Genomic DNA, 15,459 nt, shown 5'->3' with positions numbered 1-15,459 from the left:
ACCATCTCCCAATAGAGTCCAAAAGCCTGTTCTTTACATCCGTGCCTCTTTTGCCATCTTGCATATAGGGTCGGCATTACCATCTTTATAAATTCCATATGTATGTGTTAATATACTGTATTGGTGTTTCTCTTTCTGACTGACCTCACTCTGTATAAAAGGTTTCAGTTTCATCCACCTCATTAAAACTGACTCAAATGCAGTCTTTTTTATAGTTGAATAATATTCCATTGTGTATATGTATCACAGCTTTCTTATCCATTTGTCTGCCAATGGACATCTAGGTTGCTTCCATGTCCTGGCTATTATAAACAGTGCTGCAATGAACATTGGGGTACACATGTCTCTTTCAATTCTGGTTTCCTCAGTGTGTATGCCCAGCAGTGGGATTGTTGTGTTATATGGAATTTCTATTTCCAATTTTTTAAGGAATCTCCACACTGTTCTCCATAGTGGCTGTACTAGTTTGCATTCCCACCAACAGTGTAAGAGGGTTCCCTTTTCTCTGCACCCTCTCCAGCATTTATTGTTTGCAGACTTTTTGATGGCACCATTCTGACTGGCATGAAATGGTACCTTATAGTGGTTTTGATCTGCATTTCTCTGATAATGAGTGACATTGAGCATATTTCATGTGTTTGTTAGCCATCTGTATGTCTTCTTTGGAGAAATGTCTGTTTAGATCTTTGGCCCATTTTTTAATTAAGTCATTTATTTTTCTGGTATTGAGCTGCACAAGCTGCTCATATATTTTGGAGATTAATTCTTTGTCAGTTGCTTCATTTGCTATTATTTTCTCCCGTTCTGAAGGCTGTCTTTTCACCTTGCTTATAGTTTCCTTCACTGTGTAAAAGCTTTTAAGTTTAATTAGGTCCCATTTGTTTATTTTTGCTTTTATTCCCATTATTCTGGGAGGTGGGTCATAGAGGATCTTGCTCTGATTTATGTCAGAGAGTGTTTTGCCTATGTTTTCCTCTAGGAGTTTTATAGTTTCTGGTCTGATCTTACATTTAGATCTTTAATCCATTTTGAGTTTATTTTTGTATATGGTGCTACAAAATGTTCCAGTTTCAAGCTTTTACAGGTGGTTGACCAGTTTTCCCAGTGCCACTTGTTAAACAGATTGTCTTTTCTCCATTGTATATTTTTTCCTCCTTTGTCAAAGATAAGGTGTCCATAGGTAGGTGGATTTATCTCTGGGCATTCTATTTTGTTCCATTGATCTATATGTCTGTCTTTGTGCCAGTACCATACTGTCTTGATGACTGTAGCTTCATGACTGTAACTTGAAATCAGGCAGGTTGATTCCTCCAGTTCCATTCTTCTTTCTCAAGATTGCTTTGGCTATTTGAGGTTTTTTGTGTTTCCATACAAATTGGGAAATTATTTGTTCTAGTTCTATGAAAAATACCAATGGCAGCTTGATAGGGATTGCATTGGATCTATAGATTGTTTTGGGTAGTATACTCAATTTCACTATATTGATTATTCTGATCCATGAACATAGTATATTTCTCCATCTATTTGTGTCATCTTTGATTTCTTTCATCAGTGCTTTATAGTTTTATATATCTAGGTCTTTTGTTTCTTCAGGTAAATTTATTCCTAACTATTTTATTCTTTTTATTGCAATGGTGAATAGGATGGTTTCCTTAATTTCTCTGTTTTATCATTGTTAGTGTATAGGAATGCAAGGGATTTCTGTGCATTACTTTTATATCCTGCAACTTTACTATATTTACTGATTAGCTCTAGTAATTTTCTGGTGGTGTCTTTAGGGTTTTCCATGTAAACAATTATGTCATCTGCAAAGAGTGAGAATTTTACTTCTTCTTTTCCAATCTGGATTCCTTTTATTTCTTTTTATTCTCTAATTGCTGTGCCTAGGACTTCCAAGGAGAAGGCAATGGCACCCCACTCCAGTACTCTTGCTCGGAAAATCCCATGGATGGAGGAGCCTGGTAGGCTGCAGTCCATGGGGTCGCTAAGAGTCAGACACGACTGAGCGACTTCACTTTCACTTTTCACTTTCATGCATTGGAGAAGGAAATGGCAACCCACTCCAGTGTTCTTGCTTGGAGAATCCCATGGACGGAGAAGCCTGGTAGGCTGCAGTCCATGGGGTTGCACAGAGTCGGACATGACTGAAGTGATGCAGCAAGCAAGCAAGCAGCAAGGACTTCCAAAACTATGTTGAATAGTAGTCATAAAAGTGGGCACCCTTGTCTTGTTCCTGATTTTAGAGGAAATGCTTTCAATTTTTTGCCATTGAGGGTGTTTGCTGTGGGTTTATCAGAGATGGCTTTTATTTTGTTGAGGTACATTCCTTCTATGCCTGCTTTCTGGAGAGCTTTTATCATAAATGGGAGTTGAATTTTGTCAAAGGCCTTCTCTGCATCTATTGAGACAATCATATGGTTTTATCTTTCAATTTGTTAATATGGTGTATCACATTGATTGATTTGTGAATACTGAAGAAACCTTGTATCCCTGGGATAAAGCCCACTTGGTCATGATGTATGATCTTTTTAACATGTTGTTGGACTCTGTTTGCTAGAATTTTGTTGAGGATTTTTGCATCTATATTCATCAGTGATATTGGCCTGTTTTGGGGGGCATCTTTATCTGGTTTTGGTATTAGGGTGATGGTGGCCTCATAGAATGAGTTTGGAACTTTACCTTCCTCTTCAATTTTCTCGAAGAGTTTGAGTAGGACAGTGTTAGCTCTTCTTTAAATTTTTGGTAGAATTCAACTGTGAAGCTATCTGGTCCTGGGCTTCTGTTTGTTGGAAGATTTTTGATTATAGTTTAGATTTCTGTGCTTGTGATGGGTCTGTTAAGATTTCCTTTTCTTCCTGGTTCAGTTTTGGAAGGTTATACTTTTCTAAGAATTTGTCCCTTTCTTCCAAGTTGTCCATTTTATTGGCATATAATTGCTGATAGTAGTCTCTTATGATCCTTTGTATTTCTGTGTTGTCTGTTGTGATTTCTCCATTTTCATTTCGAATTTTATTGATTTGATTCTTTTCCCTTTTTTTATTGATGATTCGGGCTAATAGTTTGTCTATTTTATTTATCTTCTCAAACAGCCAGATTTTAGTCTTGTTGATTTTTGCTGTAATCTCCTTTATTTCTTTTTCAGTTATTTCTGCTCTGATTTTTATTATTTCTTTCCTTCTACTAACTTTGGGGTTTAGCTGTGCAAAAGAAAATTTTTTCTTTGAAAGTTTAGAGTTGATTAATGAGGCTTTAGTTGCTTGTAGAAGGTGTTACAACAGTAGTCCAATTTTGTCTAATCCACTGAATTGAATTTATTTCTTTTGAAAATATCAATACAAGAATTCAAATTTAAGTCTTAGATATCTGAACTTGATAATGATCCCTAGGCACAATAGATCCCTTCCCTGGTGGCTCAGACAGTAAAGAATCCACCTGAAATGCAGGAGACTGGGTTCAATTCCAGGGTCAGGATGATCCCCTGGAGAGAGAAATGGCTACTCACTCCAGTATTCTTGCATGGAGAATCCCATGGACAGAGGAGCCTGGGAGACTATAGTCCATGGGGACATGGAAGAGCCAGACACAAATGAGTGAATAAATCACTGCAACAGGCACAAGAAGCCAGGAAAAATAAAAATGCTTCCACATGTGTCAAATAATCTTATCAACTTACTCCACTGGCAAATGAATATATTTATGGACAAATCAGAAAAGTCATATACCTATGCCCTTGAGACATGCGGTTTCAGGACACCTTGATCCCTTCTCATGCAATTATACTAAATCAGCCAGACACTAATGTGACTAACAAACAGAATAATCAGCATTGTTTACTACTTATTTTCCCCTTGTATTCCAATACAGGATAAGGCTGTTATGTGCTGACATTGCCTTCTAAATACACTCCCTCTGCCCAGCCCTCATAGCATGTTCACCTCATGCTGGGGAAACCCAGTGCTATGTGGTAACAAGAAACAAAAAGTTTTGGCCAAAGCCACTGGGCTAGTGTCTGTTCCTGCATCTGAAGTCTCTGCACCTCTAGTACCAACAGCCCTCAGTTTCCTCATCTATAAATGGGACTAGTTGATGGAGTGAACCCCATGCAGTATGCTTTAATACATCTGATTACTACTGTATTCATCATGTCCTTAAAGTCTGAAGTCATTTTGAAAAGTAATTCCTCCAAAAATTGACATATCCATGGGGAAGTGGATAATGAACTATTTCATGTTTAACACCAGTTGAGGGAATTTTAAACTTCTTTACTTAGGAACAGAGAATTTAAAGTGCCATCCAGATGACATGATCCTCTACATAGAAAACCCTGAAGACTCCACCAGAAAATTACTAGAGCTAATCAATGATTATAGTAAAGTTGCAGGATATAAAATCAACACACAGAAATCCCTTGCATTCCTATACACTAATAATGAGAAAACAGAAAGAGAAATTAAGGAAACAATTCCATTCACCATTGCAACAGAAAGAATAAAATACTTAGGTATATATCTACCTAAAGAAACTAAAGACCTATATATAGAAAACTATAAAACACTGGTGAAAGAAATCAAAGAGGACACTAATAGATGGAGAAATATACCATGTTCATGGATTGGAAGAATCAATATAGTGAAAATGAGTATACTACCCAAAGCAATTTATAGATTCAATGCAATCCCCATCAAGCTACCAACGGTATTCTTCACAGAGCTAGAACAAATAATTTCACAATTTGTATGGAAATACAAAAAACCTCGAATAGCCAAAGCTATCTTGAGAAAGAAGAAGGGAACTGGAAGAATCAACCTACCTGACTTCAGGCTCTACTACAAAGCCACAGTTATCAAGACAGTATGGTACTGGCACAAAGACAGAAATATTGATCAATGGAACAAAATAGAAAGCCCAGAGATAAATCCACGCACATATGGACACCTTATCTTTGACAAAGGAGGCAAGAATATACAATGGATTAAAGACAATCTCTTTAACAAGTGGTGCTGAGAAAACTGGTCAACCACTTGTAAAAGAATGAAACTAGAACACTTTCTAACACCATACACAAAAATAAACTCAAAATGGATTAAAGATCTCAACGTAAGACCAGAAACTATAAAACTCCTAGAGGAGAACATAGGCAAAACACTCTCCGACATACATCACAGCAGGATCCTCTATGACCCACCTCACAGAATATTGGAAATAAAAGCAAAAATAAACAAATGGGACCTAATTAAACTTAAAAGCTTCTGCACAACAAAGGAAACTATTAGCAAGGTGAAAAGGCAGCCTTCAGAATGGGAGAAAATAATAGCAAATGAAGCAACTGACAAACAACTAATCTCAAAAATATACAAGCAACTCCTACAGCTCAACTCCAGAAAAATAAATGACCCAATCAAAAAATGGGCCAAAGAACTAAATAGACATTTCTCCAAAGAAGATATACAGATGGCTAACAAACACATGAAAAGATGCTCAACATCACTCATTATCAGAGAAATGCAAATCAAAACCACTATGAGGTACCATTTCACGCCAGTCAGAATGGCTGCGATCCAAAAGTCTACAAGCAATAAATGCTGGAGAGGGTGTGGAGAAAAGGGAAACCTCTTACACTGTTGGTGGGAATGCAAACTGTTACAGCCACTATGGAGAACAGTGTGGAGATTCCTTAAAAAACTGGAAATAGAACTGCCTTATGATCCAGCAATCCCACTGCTGGGCATACACACTGAGGAAACCAGAAGGGAAAGAGACACGTGTACCCCAATGTTCATCGCAGCACTGTTTATAATAGCCAGGACATGGAAGCAACCTAGATGTCCATCAGCAGATGAATGGATAAGAAAGCAGTGGTACATATACACAATGGAGTATTACTCGGCCATTAAAAAGAATACATTTGCATCAGTTCTAATGAGGTGGATGAAACTGGAACCTATTATACAGAGTGAAGTAAGCCAGAAAGAAAAACACCAACACAGTATACTAACACATATATATGGAATTTAGAAAGATGGTAACGATAACCCTGTGTATGAGACAGCAAAAGAGACACTGATGTATAGATCAGCCTTATGGACTCTGTGGGAGAGGGAGAGGGAGAGGGTGGGGAGATTTGGGAGAATGGCACTGAAACATGTATAATATCATGTATGAAACAAGTCGCCAGTCCAGGTTCAATGCACGATACTGGATGCTTGGGGCTGGTGCACTGGGACAACCCAGAGGGAGAGTATGGGGAGGGAGGAGGGAGGAGGGTTCAGGATGGGGAGCATGGGTGTACCTGTGGCAGATTCATTTCGATGTTTGGCAAAACGAATATAATATTGTAAAGTTTAAAAATAAAATTAAATTAAAAAAATAAATAAATAAAGTGCCATCCATTCAAGAATATATGGAAGTATATATTTCATGTGACTGATAGTTAAAATAGTTTTAATACCATTTTAACTTAATATTTTAAATCTTGCTTGTTTTTCTCAGAATTCAAAAAAATAATACATATTTCATCATATTAAAATAATTCAAAAATTGATGTTATTTCTCAAATGGCTATGTAGACATGTTCATGCATTTTTACACATTTGTTTTATCCGTAGTATTTTCAGATTAATAAATTTAAAACATATATTCAATTTCTGATATAAAAACCTGGATGTATTTATAATTTTTTCCCATTTTTAGATATATATTTTCAAATTTTGGAGATACAAGATAAGCCTTCATTGTTTCCTCATAAAAAATAAAGTCTTATCTTCTCCAAAAAAGATAACAAAGATGTGTAGAATTCAGATTGAAGCATCTTGGCAGAGATGAACACTTTCCTGTTTATAATATATCAGCCACACCATAGTTTCGTCAACCACAGAGGACTTTTTAACCAATTTTAGAAGGATGATTACAGAAAAGAAATGTACAAAGCTTTCTCCAAACACATAATAGGGTGTGATTTGAAGAAAATCATAAGATTCCACAGCCCCAAAATAGTCTTCCCATATCTAAGGCCTGAAATTTCCATCATGATCATAAAAGATTAAAAATGGCATCTGATTTCAAGTTTTAAGTGAAGAATGAAACGCTAGTTCTGACATATTACCTGTTGACCAGAAGAAAGCAAAACTCAGAGAAAATAGGCACAGGCATATAGGGTCACACAGGAAAAAAGGCTGAGAGAACAAAGATATCAGGATAAATAGAGGTCACCACATACCAAATACAAGTGGGAAGTTGGAGGACAAGTGGAAAAGAATTTTCTTATTAAAATCCCCTTATGTTGCTAATAGAAAACCAAAAGGGGAAGGGGAGTTAGTTTAAAAAGCCAGGACTAAGAGGTACAAACTGTGCTAGGATGTTGCTCAGTTGTGTCTGACTCTTTGTGACCTTTTGGACTGTAGCCTGCCAGGCTCCTCTGTCAACGGGATTTTTTTCAGGCAAGAATACTGCAATGGGTTGTCATTTCCTAAGAGGTACAAAGTACTATATATAAAATAAATAAGCTATAAGAATATGTTGAACAGCATAGAGAATATTGCCAATACTTTATGATAACTTCAAATGGAGTGAAATGTATTAAAACTTTGAATCCCTAATATGGTACACCTGAAAGTAATATAATATTATAAGTCAACTATGTGCTGTGCTGTGCTAAACTGCTTCAATAGTGTCTGACTCTCTGTGACGCTATGGACTGTAGCCCACCAGGCTCCTCTGTCTGTGGGATTCTCCACACAAGAATACTGGAGTGGGTTACCATTCCCTTCTCCATATGTCAACTATGCTGCTGCTGCATCGCTTCAGTCGTGTCCAACTCTATGCGACCCCATAGACAGCAGCCCACCAGGCTCCCCTGCCCCCAGGATTCTCCAGGCAAGAACACTGGAGTGGGTTGCCATTTCCTTCTCCAATGCATGAAAGTGAAAAGTGAAAGTGAAGTCGCTCAGTCGTGTCTGACTCTTCAAGACCCCATGGACTGCAGCCCACCAGGCTCCTCCGTCCATGGGATTTTCCAGGCAAGAGTACTGGAGTGGGGTGCCATTGCCTTCTCTGTATGTCAACTATACCTCAGTAAAAAAATTAATAATAATAAAATATATGAGAAAAAATCCGCCTGTACAGGCTATTTTGAAATACTATTTCCCACTGAATAAAGAGATGTTGAATGATTGAACAAAAGGCAGTTATTTCCTGTTAATTTCACATTTTAATATAAAAAAATGAATAGCATGCCTATAAAAATAAAGTACCAAGTATTATATTTCCCAACAAATAGTATTTATGGAAGCATTCCTTTCATCAAAACACCTATCCAGTTCCTACTGAGTACAGATACTATACATATGGACATTAATTAGATGAGGTTTCTGCTCTGAAGGACATGTAAGCTGACAATTAAAATGCAAAATAATGGCCAAGGCTGACATGTAACATAGTGCTGTGGAACCCCGCCAAAGCATCTGTTTCTACCCTGGAGAATTTGGAAAGAGGTGAAGAGATGCTGTGCAAGATGATTCTTGAAGAGTGGTTAAGGGAACATTCAGAGGAAGGGGGAAAGGCAGTGTAGACGGAAACAAGGGCTCAGGATGGGGAATTCAGCAGCACTGAGGAAGGTACAAAAGCTGGTGGAGGCTTTGAAATCAGATCTAAGCTCAAATTCAACAGTGAGTGACTCTGGGAATTTAAGAAACTACTTAAACTCACCGAACTTTTTTTCTGTGCATCTGTAAAATGATAATAACAATAACATTAATAACATATACCTCATCCCTGGTGGCTCAGACAGTAAAGAATTTGCTTCCAAGGCAGGAGACCTGGGTTCAATCCCTGTGTCAGGAAGATCCCCTGGAGAAGGAAATGACAATCCACTTCAGTGTTCTTGCTGGGGAAATCCCATGGACAGAAGAGCCTGGCAGGCTGCAGTCCATGGGATCACAAAGAGTTGGACACAACCGAGCGACTTTCACTTCACTGTAATTCACCTCATAGGCTTCTCTATGTTTAAATGTATTCTTATGGACTCTGTGGGAGAGGGAGAGGGTGGGAAGATTTGAGAGAATGACATTGAAACATGTAAAATATCATGTAAGAAACGAGTTGCCAGTCCAGGTCCGATACACGATACTGGATGCTTGGGGCTGGTGCACTGGGATGACCCAGAGGGAGGGTATGGGGAGGGAGGAGGGAGGAGGGTTCAGGATGGGGAACACATGTATACCTGTGGCAGATTCATTTTGATATTTGGCAAAACTAATACAATTATGTAAAGTTTAAAAATAAAATAAAATTAAAAAAAATAAATGTATATCAAGTCTTGACACTGTGTTCAATAAAATTTAATCATATTATGAAACTGCCTTCAAAGTCCAAATGAGAGGCAATGTAGTCAGAGCTAGGCAAGTGAGGAAAGAGAGATGTTTTTGAGGGACAAACTGTGAACTGGTCAGACAAGGGCAAGATCAAGGCTGATCTGAAGATCCTAATTTGAGCATCAGGGTTGGTACTGTGCCATGAACAGAAAGAGGCAGACTGGGAAAGGTGAGCAGGACTGAGACCTGCTGAATGAGTGTCCACAAGCCACACCTGGGAATCCAGAGGGAGGCAGAAATGCAGATCTGGGCATTGTTAGTATGGCTGAGTCCCTGAGCAGAGATTGTTTAACAGGGAAACAGAGGGTAGAAACCCAAAGCACTCACCTAAACCTTAGAGAAAAAAATAACATACAAATGACTCCTAGATTCTCACTGTAAGCTCATCATATTTACAGTAATGATAATGATCATTTATTGAGTTACTCTGTGGATACTGTGGATATTGTGCCAAGGGTTTGGTTACATTATTCATCATTCAACAGGCACAGAGCACCTGTCAAATTCAACATGGTTCTCAGGAGAGAACCTGAGATTCACCAACAAGCCAAGCAGAAGACATGGCTACCGCTTGCATCGTCTTGGTGTAACAAAACCATTAACAAATAAAGAATATGACATCAGATTATGACACATGCTACAAAGAAAGGGAAAGAAAATAATATAAGTAGGACGGGGACAGCTAGAGAAAGGTCAGGGGATCCTCTCTATACAGTTCATGTGCTCCTCCGTCCTAACGACCCTAACTGAGGCTGACTCCAAAGTTTTGAGAAATTAAATAACTTTTTCAGATTTTTCTAACCAATACCATAACCACAATAAGTACAGACTCCTGCAAACAAGCTAAATGGCAAGTAAGTGCGCAATAAATATATTAAAATACGCATTCAAGTATAAAGTGCCATTACCTACACAGACAGTTTTAACATGGAAGATCACTGTCGCATTGTCATAGCCATCACCAGGCACTGCTGCTAATAAACTCACACAGGTGGGTTTAAACATCACTGAGGCTTAGGTCTCTTCCAGAAAGAATTACCAGGCAACTGATTGATGTAATGATGCCCAAGTTCCAATAATAAGAGGAAACCTCCTCTCTTTAGTTAGCAAATACAATGTTTAAGCCAGGAACTGAAATACACATTCTGAGTAGTCAGCATATATCCATGGAAGCAAAGGCAGGAGACTGAAGAGGAGCCGTTATCAGCCTGGCAAGAGGCTGAGGTCATGGTACTCACCATGCAGCATCCCATGCTCTCACCACTGTCCTGGGTGGAAAATGAGCAGGAGACCCAGGCTCAGGACCACAGCTATGGCCTGTCAGTAGTAACAGCTGCATCTTCAGTTTGAAAGCCTGGAGGAACAGGTGTAGGCAAATAGTGGAAAATGTCTTTAGAAACAACAAAAACCAAAGAAAGAAAATGCTGAAGGAATCTAGGCTCTACAGCTGACGAACTTATAGAAAATAAAGTAGGAAATCATGAGTGTATTTTATCTATTTTAACAAGCAGCATCTTTCTCATCTGCGGTCATTTAAAAAAAAATCTGTCAGCCATACATGCAGCAGCATTTGCCACTTTCTGAAGACACCACCCAACATCTGGCACCTATCACAGTCACTTTGTCCTATGGTTTTGTTTAAAACTAGGAACCAGTCACTTAGGGGGTTAGATCATTTACCTAACTAGAAAGAGATGTGTTTACTAAAAGGATTTGACCAGTGGTATTTTCAAATTTGAACACTTTATGGGCATAATGGCTTAGAAAGAATAACTCCTTTTCAATAATCAGTGATGTCTTCAGAGTCACGAAAAATATTGATATCCATTAATTTTACTTGTGCCTCAAAACAATCCTACCACAATGCATTTTTACCCCTCATGTATAGAGAAGGAGAATGGTGAGGGCCAAAGAGCACATGGGCCTGTGGTTGAGTTGGGAGGTTGGGGGGGAGTCCTAACTGCAAACAAAAATGCAGTAGCAGGGAGTAACTGGAACTGCCCCACAGACGTGCAGCGTGAAGTGAGTTGATGGATCAGACGCCCAGACCACTGTAACTGGCAGGTCACCGTGAGCCTAAAAGGGGTGTTATTCAGACAGAGTGTGGAATTTTAGACAGTAATGGCATGTGAGAACAAAAGTGGAGGAAAGCTGCAGATGGAATGCAAAAGAAAAATAAAATGAAACACATGAAATTAAAACAAGAGAAGCAGTGTTGTAAATGCAGGGGAGCAGCAGTCTCAGATGGCAAATGCCAGAAAGGAGGAGGGGGAAATGAAGAAATAAGCTGCATGCAGAAGTGCAATGATAGTAAACAAGCAGCACTAACAGTGATAAACTCTTCATTAGAGAGCTTCCACTCTTAAAAAGGAAAGGAAACTTTTCAATACAAGAAAAGAACCTTCCAGATCTATAAACATACTTAGTTTGAAACTTATTCTTTGAAAGGAATGGTATACAGAAAGAGGGCTTCCCTAGGAGGTGGGAAAACCTACTGGATCATTTGACTTCTTGACAGGATTATAGCTCGTCTTGTTGCTTCTAATTAATAATGCATTTAGCTATATTATTAGACATTTAGATGTGTTTTTCTGGCAGCAGCAGTAACTGAGTTCTTTCTCACCGACCTCTGCTAGTAAGAGGGATAATAAATGACAGTCAAGGTAAATATAGCCTGCTGTTAAGCTGTGAGGCTGTCTGTTAGCACCCCAGCCCTTCAGTGACTCATACGCAAGTTACATCCAAAGCCACTAACCCTAAAACTGGACTATACGTGCTAGCTCAGATTGTGTGTCTTAGTGTGGCAGTTTGTTTCCAGAGTTGCCACAAATGAATGTTATTATTAACTCAAAGAACTGGTGAAAAGTGACATTGATACTTACTCTTTGAGAAGAGGAAACAGAAAAAAAAAAAAAAAAAAGTTGCTGACATGCTGTGTCCAGGGAAAGAACTTGGACACTACTAGGTGCCAGGCACTGCGATGGTCATTTTGCACTTCTCGTCTCATTTTAGTCTTACAATAAATGTGCAATGAAGTTATTATTAACTACATTTTAAGCTTGAGAAAACTGAGGTTCAGAGAGATTAGAAACTAGTCCAAGTTCCCTCCAGGAACCAGGAAACCAAGCCAGAACTAAACCTAGGAACATTCTGACTCTGAAATACCCAATTGTCCCATAAATCAAACAAGATTTTGCCAATTAAAGACCAAAATTGCAGCTTCTTTCAGTCAGTCACATGCTTACAACTCAGCCTCTGAAATTGAGGAGACTCTTGTGACAAATAATGACTGATTTAAAAAATAAATCTCAAATGAGATACTGTCATTAAATTATACTGTAAGGATGGTCACAGTCATCATCCTAAAAATGGACAAGTTAGAGAGTTCTTTGTATGGAATATGGAACAGTTATTGATATGTGCATATTTTAAGGGAAAAAACACAAAGACAATTTTAAAAGACATTACTATCTTTAGTAATTCCCTGTCTTCCCAAAAGCAAGAAAATTATCCAGATAAACTGAACTGAATAATCTGAACTTTTGGAACTGAGTAACCATTCAGAAAAAGGGAGGATGTTTAGCAATCGTCATGCCCTTTCTTCTTGCTAGACTTCTCTGGAGTGGCCTCTCCCCTGCTGCAGCATCACCAATCTGCTTCCCCCAGCTGAGAGTCCCACCTGAACTCCAGACCAGCACTGTGCAAGGCCACCACACCTCAGAACCACCATGTACCCTGCACTCTCTTTGTCACTTACTGCACTAAAGATGGAAGAGATTATTATCCCTCATCCTCAATAACTCTGAAAGGGGGGTGACCTGAATCCCATTTTTCAGATGATGAAACCAAAATCATAAACCAGATGATGAAACCTGAAGTCATAAATCTAACAACTGAAGGAGCCAGGCAGCAATTCAAGCCCAGGTATTTCTGATTCCAAGGTGGATTCTTGTGCCCCACGTCCTGGCTGCCTCTCCGTGTACTTCTCAATTTCCACTTGGCAGTTCCAGAGCTCTCCTGATTTTTTTGTGTCTATAACTGAATGCCACTGTTTCTCCTTAATTTATCTCTGCTTTATTTTTCTCCTGGATTCCTTTTTAGGATGCATGGCATCACTTGCAAACTGTAATATATTTGTATGTTCACTTACCTTTCTCTTCTAGTAAGTTCTCAGTTACCCTTGTGTGCCTACACCCTTTCAGAAAGGCTGGCAAAGAGTTTGACACACTAATACACAATTATTTGTGAAGTAAATGATGCTCTCCAGTCACCTTAACCAGAACTCCACAGGTCAATCAAGACTCATTCCTCTCCTGTCCCCAAGACCTGTTAGTAATGAAGTCTCTTTATTACTTTAAATATCTCATGATGCTCTCTTCAGTTCTTCATCATGGCTTACTTAGATATGGGTTCTGCCACTCTTGCTTGGATTGCCACAGTTTTCTTCTGAAATGATGGAAATACCCTTCTCTATGAGGTGATTCCCATCAAAACACTAAGTGTGGTCCAGTTTTTCAGTAACTCATCGCCTCTTCCACGATACATGTCTCTTCAGAGCTCTTACCCTTGCAAACCACTCTAACCTCAGCATTTACTGGCTCTCTTTTGCCTTCTCCCTCCCTCCATCTCGCCACCTTCTCCACCACTCACAGCTGCACGTTTACACACAAAACACATACACACACAGAGCATGATCCAGCCATTATAAAATGCTTATAAGCCCCTTAGATCTAAGTGACTTTTCTCCACTGTACGGTTTCCGGCACAAGAAATGCCCTTTTCCCATTTACTAACCTCATACATTCCTAAATAAAAGGCCAGTCAAAGGTTAATAATTTGTCACCCTTTTAAAGTGACAGTCTTCACGTCTGGTGGATCAAGATGGCAGAGTAGGAGGCTCCTGAGTGCACCTCCCCCCACAGACACAACGAACCACAACCACACATAGAACAACTATCTCTGAGAACAACCTGAGGGCTACCAGGACAGATTTTCTACAATTAAGGATATAAAGAAAATGCCGTATGGAGATGGGTAGAAAGAGAAGAGATGCAGTCTAGTCACAACACACACTCCCGATGCAGTGGCCCACAGGGTGGGGTGGGGGCGGGGAATGCCACAATCACAGATGTCCCCTGAGGAACAAGGGGTCCCCATCTCAGGGGACCTGCACAGGGAAGATGAGCCCCTTAACATCAGACCTTGAAAACCAGTGGGGACTTATTTCAGGGAGAGCCACTGCTGCTGCTGCTGCTGCTAACTCGCTTCAGTCGTGTCCGACTCTGTGTGACCCCATAGACGGCAGCCCACCAGGCTCCCCGTCCCTGGGATTCTCCAGGTAAGAACACTGGAGTGGGTTGCCATTTCCTTCTCCAATGCATGAAAGTGAAAAGTGAAAGTGAAGTCACTCAGTCGTGTCAGATTCTTCACGACCCCATGGACTGCAGCCCACCAGGCTCCTCCTTCCATGGGATTTTCCAGGCAAGAGTACTGGAGTGGGGTGACATTGCCTTCTCTGAGGGAGAGCCACAGGGCTGTGGAAAACCAAGATTCTGCCCCTGAAGAGTCTGTACAGACTCACACTGTGTCTTAGCACAGAAGAAGCAACTTGAAAACTGCCTGGGTCAGACAAGATCAACTGACTAATTTAGGCAGTGTGCTGGAGTGGCAGGGATCTGGTAACACTTTCTTTGTGACAGAAGCACTGGTAGGTGCCACTTTCTTTTGCTCTCTTTCTACCTGCCTGGCCTGGCACTGGCAGGTGCCATTTCTGTTACTTTCCATCATCTTGGTTAAAAAATGCTCCCGCCCAGGTGTTCTCCTGCCGAGGTCCAGCCCCCGCTGATCCAGGGTATTCGAAAGGGAGACGGCGTCGGCGACTATTTATTTATTTATTCATCAAAGATATAAAGAATAATAGAATGAGGATAGCTCAGTAGGAAATTCAGTGGAGAAAAGAAGCTGAGTAGCTTGGTTTACACGGAAAATCAATATAACCCGTGACACCAGGTTAGCTCTGACCACGGAGGCCGCAGGCGCCCTCTCGAATAGCGGAAGGTGCCCCACCTTAGACACCTTCTAGAGTGGGTCT

At 39.8% G+C, this 15,459-nt stretch overlaps 1 long non-coding RNA gene across 2 annotated transcripts in view; it reads right to left on the bottom strand.

The window, feature by feature from the left end:
- Nucleotides 1-15,459, bottom strand: part of LOC133227569 (uncharacterized) — a 356,831-nt gene that overhangs the window by 190,611 nt on the left and 150,761 nt on the right. For both annotated transcript variants that reach the window (XR_009729868.1, XR_009729867.1), the window contains one exon: nucleotides 10,607-10,722. This is a non-coding gene — a long non-coding RNA (uncharacterized LOC133227569). The remainder of the gene's footprint in view (nucleotides 1-10,606; nucleotides 10,723-15,459) is intronic.

This window comes from Bos javanicus, chromosome 16, assembly GCF_032452875.1.
Source record: "Bos javanicus breed banteng chromosome 16, ARS-OSU_banteng_1.0, whole genome shotgun sequence".
Classification (NCBI taxonomy): Eukaryota; Metazoa; Chordata; class Mammalia; order Artiodactyla; family Bovidae; genus Bos; species Bos javanicus.
The sequence above is the reverse complement of the archived record's forward strand: the minus strand, read 5'-3'. Positions and strand labels throughout refer to the sequence as shown.